General features: G+C 32.6%; 2 long non-coding RNA genes across 2 annotated transcripts in view; one reads left to right on the top strand and one right to left on the bottom strand.

Moving 5' to 3' along the window:
* LOC309647945 overlaps positions 1-15,920 on the top strand; it is a 1,188,245-nt gene that overhangs the window by 911,988 nt on the left and 260,337 nt on the right. The gene's annotated exons all lie outside the window — the stretch shown is intronic.
* Positions 8,316-15,564, bottom strand: LOC309647951. The gene is made up of 2 exons (XR_014256409.1): positions 10,969-15,564; positions 8,316-10,656 (listed from the first exon to the last, which is right to left on the bottom strand). It is a non-coding gene; the product is annotated as an uncharacterized lncRNA (long non-coding RNA).

Genomic DNA, 15,920 nt, shown 5'->3' with positions numbered 1-15,920 from the left:
CTAAATAGACATTTTTCCAAAGAAGACATACAGATGGCCAAGAGGCACATGAAAAGCTGCTCAACATCATTAATTATTAGAGAAATGCAAATCAAAACTACAATGAGTTGTCACCTCACACTGCTTAGAATGGGCATCAGCAGAAAATCTACAAACAAAAAATGCTGGAGAAGGTGTGGAGAAAAGGGAACCCTCTTGCACTGTTGGTGGGGATGTAAATTGATACAGCCACCATGGAGAACAGTATGGAGGTTCCTTAAAAATCTAAAAATAGAATTACCATATGACCCAGCAATCCCACTACTGGACATATACACAGAGAAAACCATAATTCAAAAGGACACATGCACCCCAATGTTCATTGCCACACTATTGATTATAGCCAGGCCATGGAATCAACCTAAATGCCCATCAACAGATGAATGGGTAAAGAAGATTTAGTATATATACACAATGGAATATTACTAAGCCATAAAAGGAATGAAATTGGGTCATTTATAGAGACGTGGATGGATCTAGAGACTGTCATACAGAGTGAAAAGTCAGAAAGAGAAAAACAAATATTGTATATTAATGCATATATGTGGAATCTAGAAGAATGGTACAGATGAACTGGTTTGCAGAAATAGAGGCACAAATGTAGAGAACACACGTATGGACACCAAGAGGAGAAAGTGGTGGGTGGTGGGGGGGTGTGGTGGGGGGGTGTGGTGGTGGGATGAATTGGGAGATTGGGATTGTATAAAATAGATAACTAATAAGAACCTGCTGTATAAAAATTAAAATAAAATAAAATTCAAAAAAAAAATAAATGGGAAGCAGAGAGAAATAGGAGGACTGTGATGGAGATGAGCAATGACATGGAGGTTTTAAGAGGTTTAGGGACTGTTGCTACCCTGAGAATTCTCTCTGAATTGTCCCAATCCCAGTCTACCAACCAGAGGGTAATTTTGACAATTAGGAAAAAAATGTAGTGGGAACTGGTTTTATACTGAATTATGCCAATTTAGGTTTTTAGTTTCTCTAATCTCAGACTGCCTGCTTTGGGCAAAATGGCCTTTTTGAAACAGGGTCACTTTTTGCTGCTGCATTTCTTTTATATTTCCAGCAGTATATCTTGGAATCAAGTTTACTCCTTTCTTGATATACTTAAGTTTATTAGAAATAGGCAAACAACTCTTCTATCTTTCCATAAGTTTATTAAAATCCTCCAAACTTTGTATTGTTTTGGAGGAATTCCACAGATCTTACTCTATAATGCTATTAATTTTGTCACTAATATTCCAGAGCGGAGGGGGTTGACCACCCTCTAGACAAAACACATAATACATTTCCATGTTTTCTCTGAGAGTCTATTATCAGTTGCACTATTCCTAGTATAATGAGGTAAGTTACTAAAAGCTAGTTAAGTTGTATTACTGAGAAATAATATTTAAAAGACCCCCTATATAACAACAAAACTTTATAGGAAGTGAAGCAGGGAGACCATTAAGGCTTTGAAAATTCTCTCTGTCCCTCTCTCTGGATCCAAGTGGTCATAGTTTCTGTTCCTCTGAATATCTTTTTCTTTCATTCTTCTCTCAGTGGACTGACTTCTTAAACTTTAGTTTTATTGCACATGGTCAAACATATTTTCCAGTTTCCTTATAGTATGGCAACTCTCAATAATAATAATGATCCTATAAGTATATTTTCTTGATATGTCTTTTGATTATGTATCCACTGCTAATAAGTCCAGGATCCTAAAAGTCAAATTTCAAATTCTTCACGTAAAAATATGATGGTTTCACACAACAGTTTTAGCATATCACTGGCTACAGGTGATCTGCTCATTGGGCAAGTGTACAGATATGCTTCATTTTCTGAAGGAAAATGATACAGAGCACACAAAAGTGAACACCCATTATGCACTATAATCATGCTTTATATGAGACTTAATCATATAAAGCTATTAGCTTTTTATTGCTGTGTAACATTACCACAAATTTACTGGCTTAACACAACACAAATTTATTATCTCACAGTTCTACACTTTAGCAGTCCAGGTATAACTCAACTGCATTCTCTGCTCAGCATCTCATAAGGCTAAAATAAATGTCAACCAGCTACATTCCCATCTAGAACTTGGGGTTCTTCTCCAAAACCAAGCATATTATTGACAAAGTTTCAATTCCTTGTGGTTGTAAGACTAAGATCCCTGTTTTATTGCTGGCTGTTGGCCAGAATTTGCTGTCAATTCCTAGAGGTTGTTCTCAAATCCCTGCTATATTGCCTGCTTCAATCTACAAATCTGTCAATAGAGTAGGTCTCTCACATCTTATCTTTTTAACCTCAGAAAGGGCCAATCCCATTGAAGTGCTTATCATCTTAAATCAGATCCAACAAGATAATCTCTCTTTTGATGAACTTACTTAGTACCTTTAATTGCTATTAGTTCAAAAGTAATCACAAATTAGCTAGTTAGTAATTAATCACTAATTACAAATTAGTTAATTAGTAAATTTAATTACTAATGATTCATTAATTAAATCTGAAAATTATGTAATGAAACAATCTCAGGAACGACGTTCCATCATATTCAATAGTCCTGCCCACATTCAAGGGAAGAGAGTTATATAAGGCATATAATAACAGTACATTAGGGATAGCAATTCTGAGGTCCACCTTAGAATTCTGCCTCCCATCATCCATCCTCTGGCTTCCAATGATTTATTTCCCTCTCAAATGCAAAATACTTTATCCCAAGTTTCATCCTATTAGAGTGCCAGCTCAAGTCCAATATCATATCATCTTAGCTAAATCTTATTATCTTATCAGTTTAAGCCCATAATATCAAAATTATCTACATCTATATAAGGTATGATTGAGGCTCCTGGGTATAAACCATTAAGTACAGCTCCTGGGCCACAAATGCTCTTCATCTTTGGACCTGTGAAGCTAAAGAAACAAATATATACCCTCAATATATGCCACATATAATGTGGGGCAGATACAGAATAATAGTCATATATATTCTGGTTCAAAAAGAGGGGAAATCTTCAAAACTCCATCTTTTCATGTCTCAAATGACCATCATCTTTTGTGAAATGTCAGTTCAAATCATTTACCAATTGTGTGTGTGTGTGTGTGTGTATGTCTGTGTCTGTGTGTTTGGTGAGGGATAGTTTGACATTTTCTATTGATAGTAAGAATTCCTTATCATTTTATCAATTCTGGATATAAGTTCAGTGTAGATATAGGTACAATGACTAGTTTTTGAGTCGATTGCTTTCTCTTTATTTCTTAATGATGAAATTTCAAGTGAATGGAAGTTTTGAATTTTGAAGTCTAACTTATCAGTTTTCATTTTTTCTTTGACGGTTAGTTCTTGTAGTTTCATGTACAGGATATCTTTGACAACACCAAGGTTGTGAAAATGTTTTCCTACTTTTATTCAACATTTTACAGTTTTAGATCTACAGTTAGATCTAGAATTCATTATGAGTTAATATTTTTATATGGTGTGATGTAAAGTTTGAGAATCCTCTTTTCCCATTAGAAAATCCTTTTATTTTCTTAGCATAAGTTGTTAGAAACACTATTTTTCTCTTTATTAAAATATCATGATACATCTGTAGAAAGTCAACTGGACATATATCCATACATTTTGGGATCTAATTCTGTCTTCTACAAATCTATCCTTCCATACAGAAATACTAGATTGCTTGATTACAATAGCTTATAAGTCTCACGATAAGGTGGTGTAAATTCTCTGAAAATGTTCTCCTTTTCAAATTGTTTTGCTATTCTATGCCTTTTCCCTTTTGCTACAAATTATATAATCAACTTTATAATTTCCTCAGAAATGACCTGATTAGATTTTGTTCGGTATTTCTCTGAATCTGTAGATCCTTTTGAAGAAAATAAACATCTTAACAGTGTTGAGTTGTCAGTCCATAAACATGGTACACATATTAGGTCTTCATTAACATCTCTCAGCAATGTTTTGCAGTTTTTAGTGCAGAGGTCTTGCATGTCTTTGTTTAAATTATCTTTAATTATATTTTAATACTATGTTAATATTATTTTATATATCATGTTCCAAATATTCATATTATTATATAGAAACAATGTGATTTTTATAGTGCTCTTCTATCATATGACTTTATTAAATTTACTTCTTTTTCTAGTAGACTTTCTGTAGATTCTATAGTGTTTTCTCCATGTTTGCAATCATAACATCAGTGAATAAAGACAGTTTTGCTTCTTCCTTTCCAAGTTAGTTGTGTGACTTGTTTCATTTTTTCCCCCTTGTTTAATTTGCCAGCTAAGACTTCTAGCATTATGTTGTATAGGAATGCTGAGAGGGGGCATAATTTCCCTTTATCCATTTTTAGGGAGAAAATATTGTCTTTCACTTTGTTCATAACTAAACTTGATATGAATTGTGAGTTTTTTATTGATCTACTTTATTGGATTTAAAAATCCCCCTCTATTTCTAGCTTGCTGAGCATTTTCATGACTGAGTGAATTTTGCCAAATATTTTATTTTAATTAATTACTATGATCATGCAGATTTTCTCTGTTATTCTAATAATATCAGGAATTTAATTAATTTATTCTCAACTATTAAGGTAATCTTGCATTATTGCATTAACCACAATTAATTAGTCATGATGGATTATCTTTTTAATACATTGCTGGTTTCAATTTGCTATACAAGCAGAGCATTAGAGTATATTACTAGAAAATATCTACCAGATTTATTCACACACACACGTGTGTTTAAATATATTTCAGGATACTTTCTAAAGGCATTTTTAAGAGTGTCCTCAAATACAAATTAAGATACTTTGTAAAAAGCCCCAACTTAATGTTTTTTAATACCCCTTTGATTTATCAAATTATTAAGCATGCTGTTTGTGGATTTCTTATTTATTTATTCAAAGACAGTTAACTTGGAAGTTATTATTGTATTGTATTCAATTTGTTACCAAAGATCACTTTCTTTTATAATATGCATAACTTATATTTTAAATATTGAGCCAAAGATGATGCTGGTAATAAATTCAAGTGATTGTTATACTGTTCCTAAGAGTTTGTGACTTTTTTTCTTCTACTGATAATTAAGAAAACATGTGCTTTTCTCACTATTTCCAACATAACCCCAAAGGTAATTTTTCATTAATCTTTAGTCAATTTTGGTTGTGATATTTTATTTATTTTCTCATTCATGCATTCAATAAATATTTAAACATCAATATTAGGAAGACCATTTTCTAGAACATCTCTGTGGTTAGGTAATTAAGTAAATAAGTATTTGTGTCTCTACTATTTGCTTCTCTATTTTATCCATTGCATTTAAATTGAAACCATGTGATAAATGCTGAACAATGAAACATGAGTAGAAGCAAAAGATGATGATTCTGGGAGAAGCATTGAGGTTTAGGGTTTGTAATAATAGGGTAGCTTAAACTTAAAACCTCAATCTTTATTTATTCTTACTTACCATGGTGTGTAATTTGTCTGAAACTATATATTGAAATAAATGTAAGTTATTTTCTTTTCACATCCACCTCTATTTTAGACTTTGATTTTGTCCTAAAGATAATGTTTCTACTCTTTGCAATTTGAAAATTATATTGTCCTTCATAAATAAAGCAGGAACATATATGGATGATGTAACACAATTATTACAATTAAATCTTATTCACCAGAAATCATCTTCATGACAGATTGCAATATCATTCCCAGTTCTTCACTGCTTTTTGTATTTACACCCTTTGTCATGCCATATTCCAGTTTATTCCACTAGAGATGAACTATATTCCCCCAGCCTAATTGATATTTGGCTTAGTTATGTAATTTATTCGGCCAATAGAATGCTGGTGGCAGTAACAGTATATCCGATATGTTCTGATGCTAGACCTTAAGAGGCATCACATGAAGTTTGTCCTTCTTATGCATCTACCATTATTGTCAGAAGAACATCCACTGGTTAAAAGATAATGAGAGATTAGTGTCACAATCATGAACTTAACATGTATTTAGAGCTAAATCTAGCCAAGCCTAAGTGGACCAGTGGACGTATGAACAAAAATAAATTATTGTACTCTCAAGCTACTCAATTTTATTGTGATTTGTTTTATAGCAGTATTATAAATTTCTGTGCTTTCATTACTGTCATATTGTATGCATTCCAAAATTATATAAGCAGAAAACTCCTCAGCAAGTTGGAATTAGAACATGGTAATATATATAGTACTTACTTTTTTGACATTCTCAAGTCATGCCTGATTTTCCTTCTTATCTTCTTGCCTCTATTATTTGAACGTATAGCTTTTTCTCATTCTTATTTGACTTTGCAATCCCTTATATCTGTACTTGAATTAGATGATTACATGTTACTTGTTTTCATTAAAATGAGGTTTTCCAATAATGGTGATGTGATGATGATGATTACTACTAATTATTTTCATTTTTTTCAGTCGAAGATGGTGTTATACATTGATGCCCTTTCTGTTAATGAATCTTTACTCATTTTCATTATCATTTTATTTATTCTTTATTGATGACACACAGTAAATTTTCACAGGGACATGCATATTTATATACATTCCATATTATTTCCTTCTAAGATATAAGGCAGGAGAACAAATATATATATATATATATTGGTATATGTCATCCTAAGATCTTGTTTTCAGTACTTACAATATAAATTTGAGTAAATTATTTCCTTTGGCCATATTTTTTTCATTAATACAATAAGACTATTACTATCTATAATGTAGTATTATATTGAACTATTACATTGTTGTTGGTTTTTTTTTTCCATTCCTTTGCATAAATTTCAACACTGGCAATGCTAGGGAAACATAAAAATCAGTCACACATAAATATCCTCTGATTTCCATATTTACCCCAACCACACTCTTGTTGGTATCCTTACACATTCCTGTGCTCACATCTTTATATTTACTATTTATCTATATATTTGATAATCTGCCTTTTAATTTTAGATAAATGATATTTAATTATATATATGATATACATAATAATATATAATTATATGTATCCATCCTCTATTATAATTTTTAGTTAAGAGTGGACACTTGTGGATCTCTTACATCAGACTTCTCTTCAGAAATATTTATTTTTTCACATAATTTTAATAAAAAACTCTGGGATATTAACTAAGTATAAACTCTTGATGATAGGAAAACAGGTTTTATCTTGTTTATGTCATCTCTCTTAAAAAGTTACCCAGTATTTTACTTGTGTAAATGAAACATATTCTACGCCTGCCAGGATGAAACATCTACAAATGTATGACTTTCAGTAATTTATTTTTTATTATTTAAAGCTAGGTCTTTCCTTATTTTGGAGATTTTTAAAAGAAAGATGAATATATCCCCTCAGGCATAGAAGAAAGGTTTAAATTGTTCAAAAGTTAAGTGTTTAATAATTATAATTTAAGGATTTTTCCTCAATACTATTTTAGAGTTTGAAGGGAGTATTCCTTGTGCTCTTATATTCTCTATTTTCCTCAGTACCAACTGTTTAAATAGTGAACATTTTATTTATCCTTCTAATTATGAAAATAATATTCTAAAAATAATCATCCAAAAGCACTTTATTATTTAAAAATGTATTAATTTATAATTTGAGTTAGTACAATCTTGAGGGAAGTTCAGGTACACCTATAATTAAATAATATACACATGAAGAGTTCATTGACTTTTTTTATAAAACATATTTTTGACAGTTCTGATCAGTGTTTGGCATTATTATAGTAGTTATTACTACATGTTAATCCTAACTTTTAAAAAATAATAAATTTTAAAATAAAATCATATAGTTTCTATGTATAATTGTTTTAAATAGCTATTGACAACAATCTACTTCCTACACAAACTATTCTCTCTTCATTTAGGAGAATTTCAAACTAGCATTTAGTATTTTTTTAATATATTTTTTATTGAAGTATAGTTGAATTACAGTGTTGTGTTCATTATTGCTGTACAGCACAGTGACTCAGTTGTACATATGTATATACATTTTTTTCATATTCTTTTCCATTATGGTTTATCAAAGAATATTGAATATTTTCCCCTGTGCTATACAGTAAGACCTTGTTGTTTATCCATTCTATATATACCAGTTTTCATCTGCTAATCCCAAACTCCCAATCCAACCCACTCCCACCACCCCCCTTGGCAACCAGCAGTCTATTCTATATGTCCCAGATTCTGTTTCATAGATAGGTTCATTTGTGTCATATTTTAGATTCCACATATAAGTGATATCATATGGTATTTGTCTTTCTTTCTGACTTACTTCACTTAGTATGATAATCTCTAATTGCATCCATGTTGTTACAAATGACATTATTTCATTCTTTTTTATGGCTTTGTAGTATTCCATGGTATATATGTACCACATCTTCTTTATCCATTCAACTGTCAATGGACATTTAAGCTGTTTCCATGTCTTGGCTATTGTGAATAGTGCCGCTATGAATATAGGGGTGCATATATCTTTTTGAATTGTAGTTTTTCTGGATATATGTTCAGGAGTGGGATTGCTGGATCATATGGTAATTCTATTCTTAGTTTTCTGAGGAACCTCTATAGTGTTTTCCACAGTGGCTGTACCAACTTACATTCCTACCAACAGTGTAGGAGGGTTCACTTTTCTTTACACCCTCTTCAGCATTTGTTATTTGTAGACATTTTAATGATGGCCATTCTGACCTATGTGAGGTGGTACTTCATTGTAGTTTTGATTTGCATTTCACTAATAATTAGATGTGTTAAACATCTTTTCATGTGCCTATTGACCATCTGTATTTCTCCTTTGGAGAAATGTGTCTTTAAGTCTTCTACCCATTTTTCAATTGGGTTGTTTGTTTTTTTGTTGTCAAGTTGTATGAGCTGTTTGTATATTTTAGAAATTAAGCCCCTGTTGGATGTGTCGTTTGTAAATATTTTCTCCCATTTTGTATGTTGTCTTTTTGTTTTGTTTATGGTTTCCTTTTCTGTTCAAGAGCTTGTACATTTGATTAGGTCCCATTTGTTTACTTTTGTTTATATTTTTATTGCCTTGGGAGACTGACCTAAGAAAACATTGGTATGATTTATGTCAGAGAATGTTTTGCCAATGTTGTCTTCTAGGAGTTTTAGGGTGTCATGTCTTATTTTTAAGACTTTAAGCCATTTTGAGTTTCTTTTTGTGTATGGTGAGAGGGTATGTTCTAACTTCATTGATTTACATGTGGCTGTCCAACTTTTCCAACACCACTTGCTGAAGAGACTGTCTTTTTCCCATTGCATATTCTTCCCTCCTTTGTTGAAGATTAATTGACTGTAAGTGTGTGGGTTTATTTCTGGGCTCTCTATTGTATTCCATTGATCCATATGTCTGTTTTTGTGCCAATACCATGCTGTTTTCATTACTGCAGCTTTGTAGTATTGTCTGAAGTTTTGCATGGTTATGCCTCCTGCTTTGTTCTTTTCTCTTCAGGATTACTTTGGTAATTCTAGGTCTTGTATGAGTCCGTATGAATTTTAGGATTATTTGTTCTAGTTCTGTGAAAAAGTTCATGGGTAATTTGATAGGGATCTCATTAAATCTGTAGATTGCTTTGGATAGTATGGCCATTTTAACAATATTAATTCTTCCAATCCAAGAGCATGGGATATTTTTCCATTTCTTTGAATCATATTGAATTTCCATTATTAATGTTTTAGAGTACTCAGCATATAAGTCTTTCACCTCCTTGGTGAGGTTTATTCTTTAGTATTTTATTTTTGGTGTTGTGATTTTAAAATGTACTGTTTCTTTTTTAAATTCCCTTTCTGCTCTTTTATTGTTGGTCAAAGAAATGCAACCAATTTTTATATGTTAATCTTGTATCCTGTCACCTTGTTGAGTTCATTTATCCTTTCTAGTAGTTTTTGTGTGGACTCTTTAGTTTTCTATATATAGTATCATATTATCTGCATATAATGACAATTTTACCTCTTCCCTTCCAATTTGGATACAATTTATTTATTTTTCTTCTCTGATTGCTGTGGCTAGGACTTCCAATACTATGTTGAGGAGAACTGGCAAGAGTGGGTATTCTTGTCTTGTTCCAAATTTTAGTGGGAAGGCTTTCAACTTTTCACCAATGAGTATCATATTGACTATGGGTTTGTCATAAATAACTTTTACTATTTTGACATATGTTCCCTCTATACCCACTTTGGTAAGAGTTTTTATCATGAATGAATGTTGAATTTTGTCAAGTGCTTTTTCTACATCTATTGAGATGATCATGTGTTTTTTTGTCTTTTGTTTATGTGGTGTATCACATTGATTGATTTGCATATGTTGACCATCCTTGTGAACTTGGGATGAATCCCACTTGGTCATGGTGTATGATCTTTTTTATGTGTTGTTGGATTCAGTTTGCTAATATTTTGTTGAGATTTTGTGCATCTATATTCATCAAAGATATTGGCCTGCAATTTCCTTTTTTGTTGGTGTCTTTGTCTGATTTTGGTATCAGGGTGATGGTGATTTCATAAAATGTGCTTGAGAATGTTCCTTCCTCTTCAACCTTTTGGCAGTTTGAGAAGGATTGGTATAAGTTCTTCTTTGTATGTTTGGGAGAATTTACCTGTGAACCATCTGGACCTGGACTTTTTTTTGTAGGGAGTTTTTTTTTTTTTTTTTAATTTCTTTAATTTATTTATTTATGGCTGTGTTGGGTCTTTGTCTCTGCGCAAGGGCTTTCTCCAGGTGTGGCAAGCGGGGGCCACTCTTCATCGCAGTGCGTGGGCCTCTCACTATCGCGGCCTCTCTTGTTGCGGAGCACAGGCTCCAGACGCGCAGGCTCAGCAATTGTGGCTCACGGGCCCAGCCGCTCCGTGGCATGTGGGATCCTCCGGGACCAGGGCTCGAACCCATGTCCACCGCATTGGCAGGCGGACTCTTAACCACTGCGCCACCAGGGAAGCCCCTGTAGGGAGTTTTTAAATTACAGATTCTATTTCAGTTCTAGTGAATGGTCTGTTCAAATTATCTATTTCTTCTTGATCCAATTTTAGTGGGCTGTATGCTTCTAGAAACGTGTCCATTTCTTCTAGGTTGTCGAGTTTGTTGTCGTATAATTGTTCATAGTTTCCTTATGGGTTTTTTTGTACTTCTGTGGTATCTGTTATTAGGTCCCCTTTTTCATTTCTTATTTTATTTATTTGTGTTCTCCCTCTTTTATTCTTGGTGATCCTGGCCAGAGGTTTGTCAATCTTGTTTATCCTTTCAAAAAACCAGCTCTTGGTTTTATTTACTTTTTCTATTAATGTTTTAATCTCTTATTTATTTCCTCCCTGATCTTTATTATTTCCTTCCTTCTGCTGACTTTAGGTTTTGTTTATTCTTCTTTTACTAATTCTTTTAAGTGGTAGATTAGGTTGTTTATTTGAGATTTTTCTTGTTTTTTTTGAGGAAGGCCTATATTGCTATGAACTTTCCTCAAATCACTGCTTTTGCTGCATCTCATAGATTTTGTATGGTTGTGTTTTCATTGTCATTTGTCTCAATCTATTTTTTAATTTCCTCTTTGATTTCATCATTGACCCATTGGTTTTTTAGTAGCATGTTGTTTAGTCTCCATGTAATTGTTTTGCTTTTTTTCCCCTCATTTCTTTTTCTGTTGTTAATTTCTAGTTTCATGCTGTAGTGGTCAGAAGAGATGCTTGAGATAATTTCTATACTCTTAAATTTGTTGAGGCTTGTTTTGTGCCCTAGCATGTGGTCAATCCTAGGGAATGTTCCATGTGCACTTGAAAAAAAATGTGTATTCTATTTTTTTTGGATGTAATATCCTGAAAATATCAATTCAGTCTAAATGTTCTATTGTATCATTTAGTATCTCTGTTGCCTTATTGATTCTCTGTCTGGAAGATCTGTTCATTGATGTGAGTTGGGTGTTAATGTCTCCTACTATTATTATATTCCTGTCAATTTCTCCCTTTATGTCTGTTAGTATTTGTTTTATGTATTTGGGTACTCCTATTTAGGAGCATATATGTTGACGAGTGTAAAATCCTCTCCTGTATTGATCCTTTTATCATTATATAGTGTCCTTCTTTATCTTTCTTTATGACCTTTGTTTTTAAGGTCTATTTTGTCTGATATGAGTATTGCATTCTTGTCATTTCTGTTTGCATGAAATATCATTTTCTATCCCCTCACTTTCAATCAATGTGTGTCCTTTGCCCTAAAGTTGGTCTCTTGCAGGCAGCAAATCACAGGCTCTTGTTTTTTTCAATCCAATCTGCTACTCTGTATATTTTGATTGAAGCATTTTGTCCACTGACATTTAAGGTAATTATTGATAGATATGTATTTATTGCCATTTTAAACCTTGTTTTCTTGTTGATTTTATATTTCTTTGTCCCTTTCTTTTTCTTTTTGTTTTTCCTTTTGTGACTTGATGATTTTCTTTTGTATTATACTTATGTTCTCTTCTTTTTGGTTTTTGTATATCTATTGTATGTTCTTGATTTGTGGTTACCCTGTTTTTCAAGTATGTTAACACCTTCCTATATCTACTTGCCTTTGACTGGTAGTCATACAGGCTCAAACACATTCTAGAAAAAATATATATACATTACTCTCCTCCCCCACATTTTATTATTTTTATGTCCTCTTTTACATCTTTATGTTCATCCTTTTGCTATTCATTGCGGTTATCATCACTTTAACAGAATTTTTTTTTTTTTTAATCTGTGTACTGGCATATTTAAGTGATTTATTTTCCACTTGTGATTTTGTCTTTCCTATAGATTCTTACTTCTTTTCTATTTAAAGAAGATCTTTCACTATTTCTTTTAAGATAGGTTTAGTACTTGTTTTAGTATTCTTTTAGTTTTTGCTTGTCTGAGAAATTCTTTGTCTCTCCTTCTATTCCAAATGATACTCCTGCTGGGTAGAGTATCCTAGGTTGCAGATTTTTCCCTTTTAGGACTGAATATATCTTGCCACTCCCTTCTGGCTTGCAACGTTTCTGTAGAGAAATTAGCTGGTAGCCTTATGGGGCTTTCCTTTGTAATTACTTCTTTGTTTTCCTCTTGCTGTCTTTAGAATCCTTTCTTTATTTTTAACTTTTGCCATTTTTATTATAATATGTCTTGGTGTATGTCTGTTGGGTTTATCTTGTTTGGGAACTTCTGTGCTTCTTGTACCTGGGTATCTGTTTCCTTCTTTAGGTTTGGGAAGTTTTCAGCCAGAATTTCTTCCAATACATTTTCAATCCCCTTTTCTTTTTCTTCCCCTTCTGGAATACCTATTAAGTGTAGGTTGGCATGCTTTATATTATCCCATAGGTCTCTTATATTGCTTTCATGTTTTTTCATTTGGCTTTCTGTCTACTGTCCTGATTGAGTTATTTCCATTATTCTATCTTCCAGGTCACTTATTCATTATTTGAGATTATTCATTCTGCTATTCATTTACTTTAACTCAGCTTGCATCTCTGCAAATGAGTTTTCTAATTTTTCTTGGTTCCTCTTTATAGTTTCTAGTTCTTTTTTACAGTAATCTGCATTTCTGTTGATAGTCTTTCTTAATTCCTCCAGTATTTTCATTACCTCTTTTCTGAAATTGGTGTCTATTAGACTGCAGAGGTCTACTTCATTGTTCTTCCAGGGGAGTGCTCTTGGTCTTTTAACTGGAAGTGGTTCCTCTGCTCCTTCATCTTACTTATATTTCTCTTACTCTGTGAGTTTAGGAGAAACAATTATCTACTGTGGTTTTGAAGAGCTATTTATACTTGGGGTCATCCCCGTGTAGCTTGTGTGGATTTAATATACTTGGTGTGAGGGTTGTTTTTAGTATGGATGCCTGTTGCCTCTTTCCTCAGCATGGCTGGTCATTATCCTCTTGATAGAGGATGTGCAGATGCAGTGGCTGATGCCTGATCCTGGGGGTTTTTGTGGCAGTGGGTGGTTCAGGCCTGCCCCCAGGGCATGCGATGGGAGAGGAGGCATCTTGTAACCACTCCTGGAGTTCAGATGGGCAGCAGTGGGGGCCGATGACCACTCCTGGGGTCTGGGAGAGAGGCAGTGGGGGCTTGAGACCACTCCTGGGGTCTGGGAGGGAGTCAGCAGAAGTAGAAAACCACTCCTGGGAACAAGGCAGGAATTGATAGGGGCATATGAGTACTCCTGAGATCCTGGAGGGTGTTGGCAGGGGGCCAAAACCACTATCATAGTATTTTTAACAAATTAAAATATACCTTCAAAAGTGTATATATGAATAAATATATCAGATTGTCAAATATCTGCATGTTTCTTTTAATGTATTTTATTGTGGACAAAATTAGTTTTACCTTGTCCATTTCTGCATTTTTATCATAATTGATTATTATTTCACACTCTTAATCTCTCAAATCTGTTTTAGTGAAAGGTGGTTTAACCAGATACCTTAGAGCAAATCAGATCAATTTTGAATAGATGAGGGGTGTGAATAAGCAAGGATATAACCAGTAACATTAATTTAAATATTTTTTAAACTCCAAGTGTTTTAATTCATAAAAATTTAAAGTTTTAAAAATTGTTTTCTATGTTTAATTAAAGTTTATATAATTTTTATTTTTATCTTTTTAGAATTGCTGTATCTGAAGTGCTCAATCTACCTTTAAAATATCAACTTGACAATCTAATTTTCTATTTTGTATAACCTCCTCGTTTTACTAATATTCTTGTGAAGTTTTAATAGGGAAAAAACAATAGAAACTAGGGGAAATTTCCATTAGACTCTTATTTTTCTTTTCTTTATGCAATTTCCTTTTCTTTCTAGGAGGTCTCAGAGTTTTTTTTTTCTTTTTAATAAAATATTGTTAGAGAAAAAAGGGCAAGTAAAATAATTTGGTAATAATCTTAAGAAAAAAATTGGTTTGAAATATTCAAAACAGACTATCTGAAGATTTTGTTATAAAACTCCAGCTTCTTCACATTATTGACTGGAGACATATTAATAAGTCTTTTGTTACCTGAACATTATTGACCAGAGACGTATCAATATGTTTTTAGACAGTGATACAATTAACATCACCATGCAAAGTTGTTAGAGCTTAAAATTGATCAAGCATTCATTATACAACTTATGATTGTTGTTATCATTCACATTTTGCTCTGTTAGGCTTTTGTTCCAAACTTGTGTATATTGTAAACGCAAGATTATTAATGTAAAATTTTCAAAAATGATGCATTGTGAAATCTTGAGTGAAAAAGAATTTTTTGGTGCATTTTATGCAGATACTATCTCTGATTGTCTGAGGGACATATATACTATTGTCTCAGAAGATGGTAGTTCTTCAGAATATAGTTCTGATTCAGATGATGTGACTATTAGACCTAAAAAAAAAAAAGAAAAAAAAAAACCTAGTGATTGATTCTGATAAAGAAAGTGAAAATGAAACTCACAGTGCTGGAGGATGCTCCTTTGCATCTACAGAAGAGTGGACTGAAGACAACATTTCACGAAAATTAGAAGGCTTTACAGGTGTGTCAGGTGTAACTATTGAAGGTAATAACCCCCAAAGTGTTAGTGAAATAACAAAATTAATTTTTGGTAATTACTTTTTCAAGTTGGTCACTTCTCAAACAAATTTTTATCACCAACAGAATGAAAAGTCATATAAAACATACAATAAGGCTTTAAAACAGACTGATGTAATCAACAGTGACATGAAGAAGTTTGATGGGTCAAATAAGAAAGTCACACGGGAAAGAATATTGGTCAACTGATTCCTTACTTGAAACACCTATATTTCCAATGATAACAATGAGAAGAAGTTTCAAACAAATAATGACATTTCTTCACTTTAACAATAACTCAGACACTCCACTTCCTGTAGATGGAATTTCAAATTTAAACCTCTTTTGGAT

This window comes from Balaenoptera physalus (assembly GCF_965194825.1).
Source record: "Balaenoptera physalus genome assembly, chromosome: 18".
Taxonomy (NCBI): Eukaryota; Metazoa; Chordata; class Mammalia; order Artiodactyla; family Balaenopteridae; genus Balaenoptera; species Balaenoptera physalus.
Note: the sequence above shows the minus strand (reverse complement) of the source record. Positions and strands in the feature narration are given on the sequence as shown.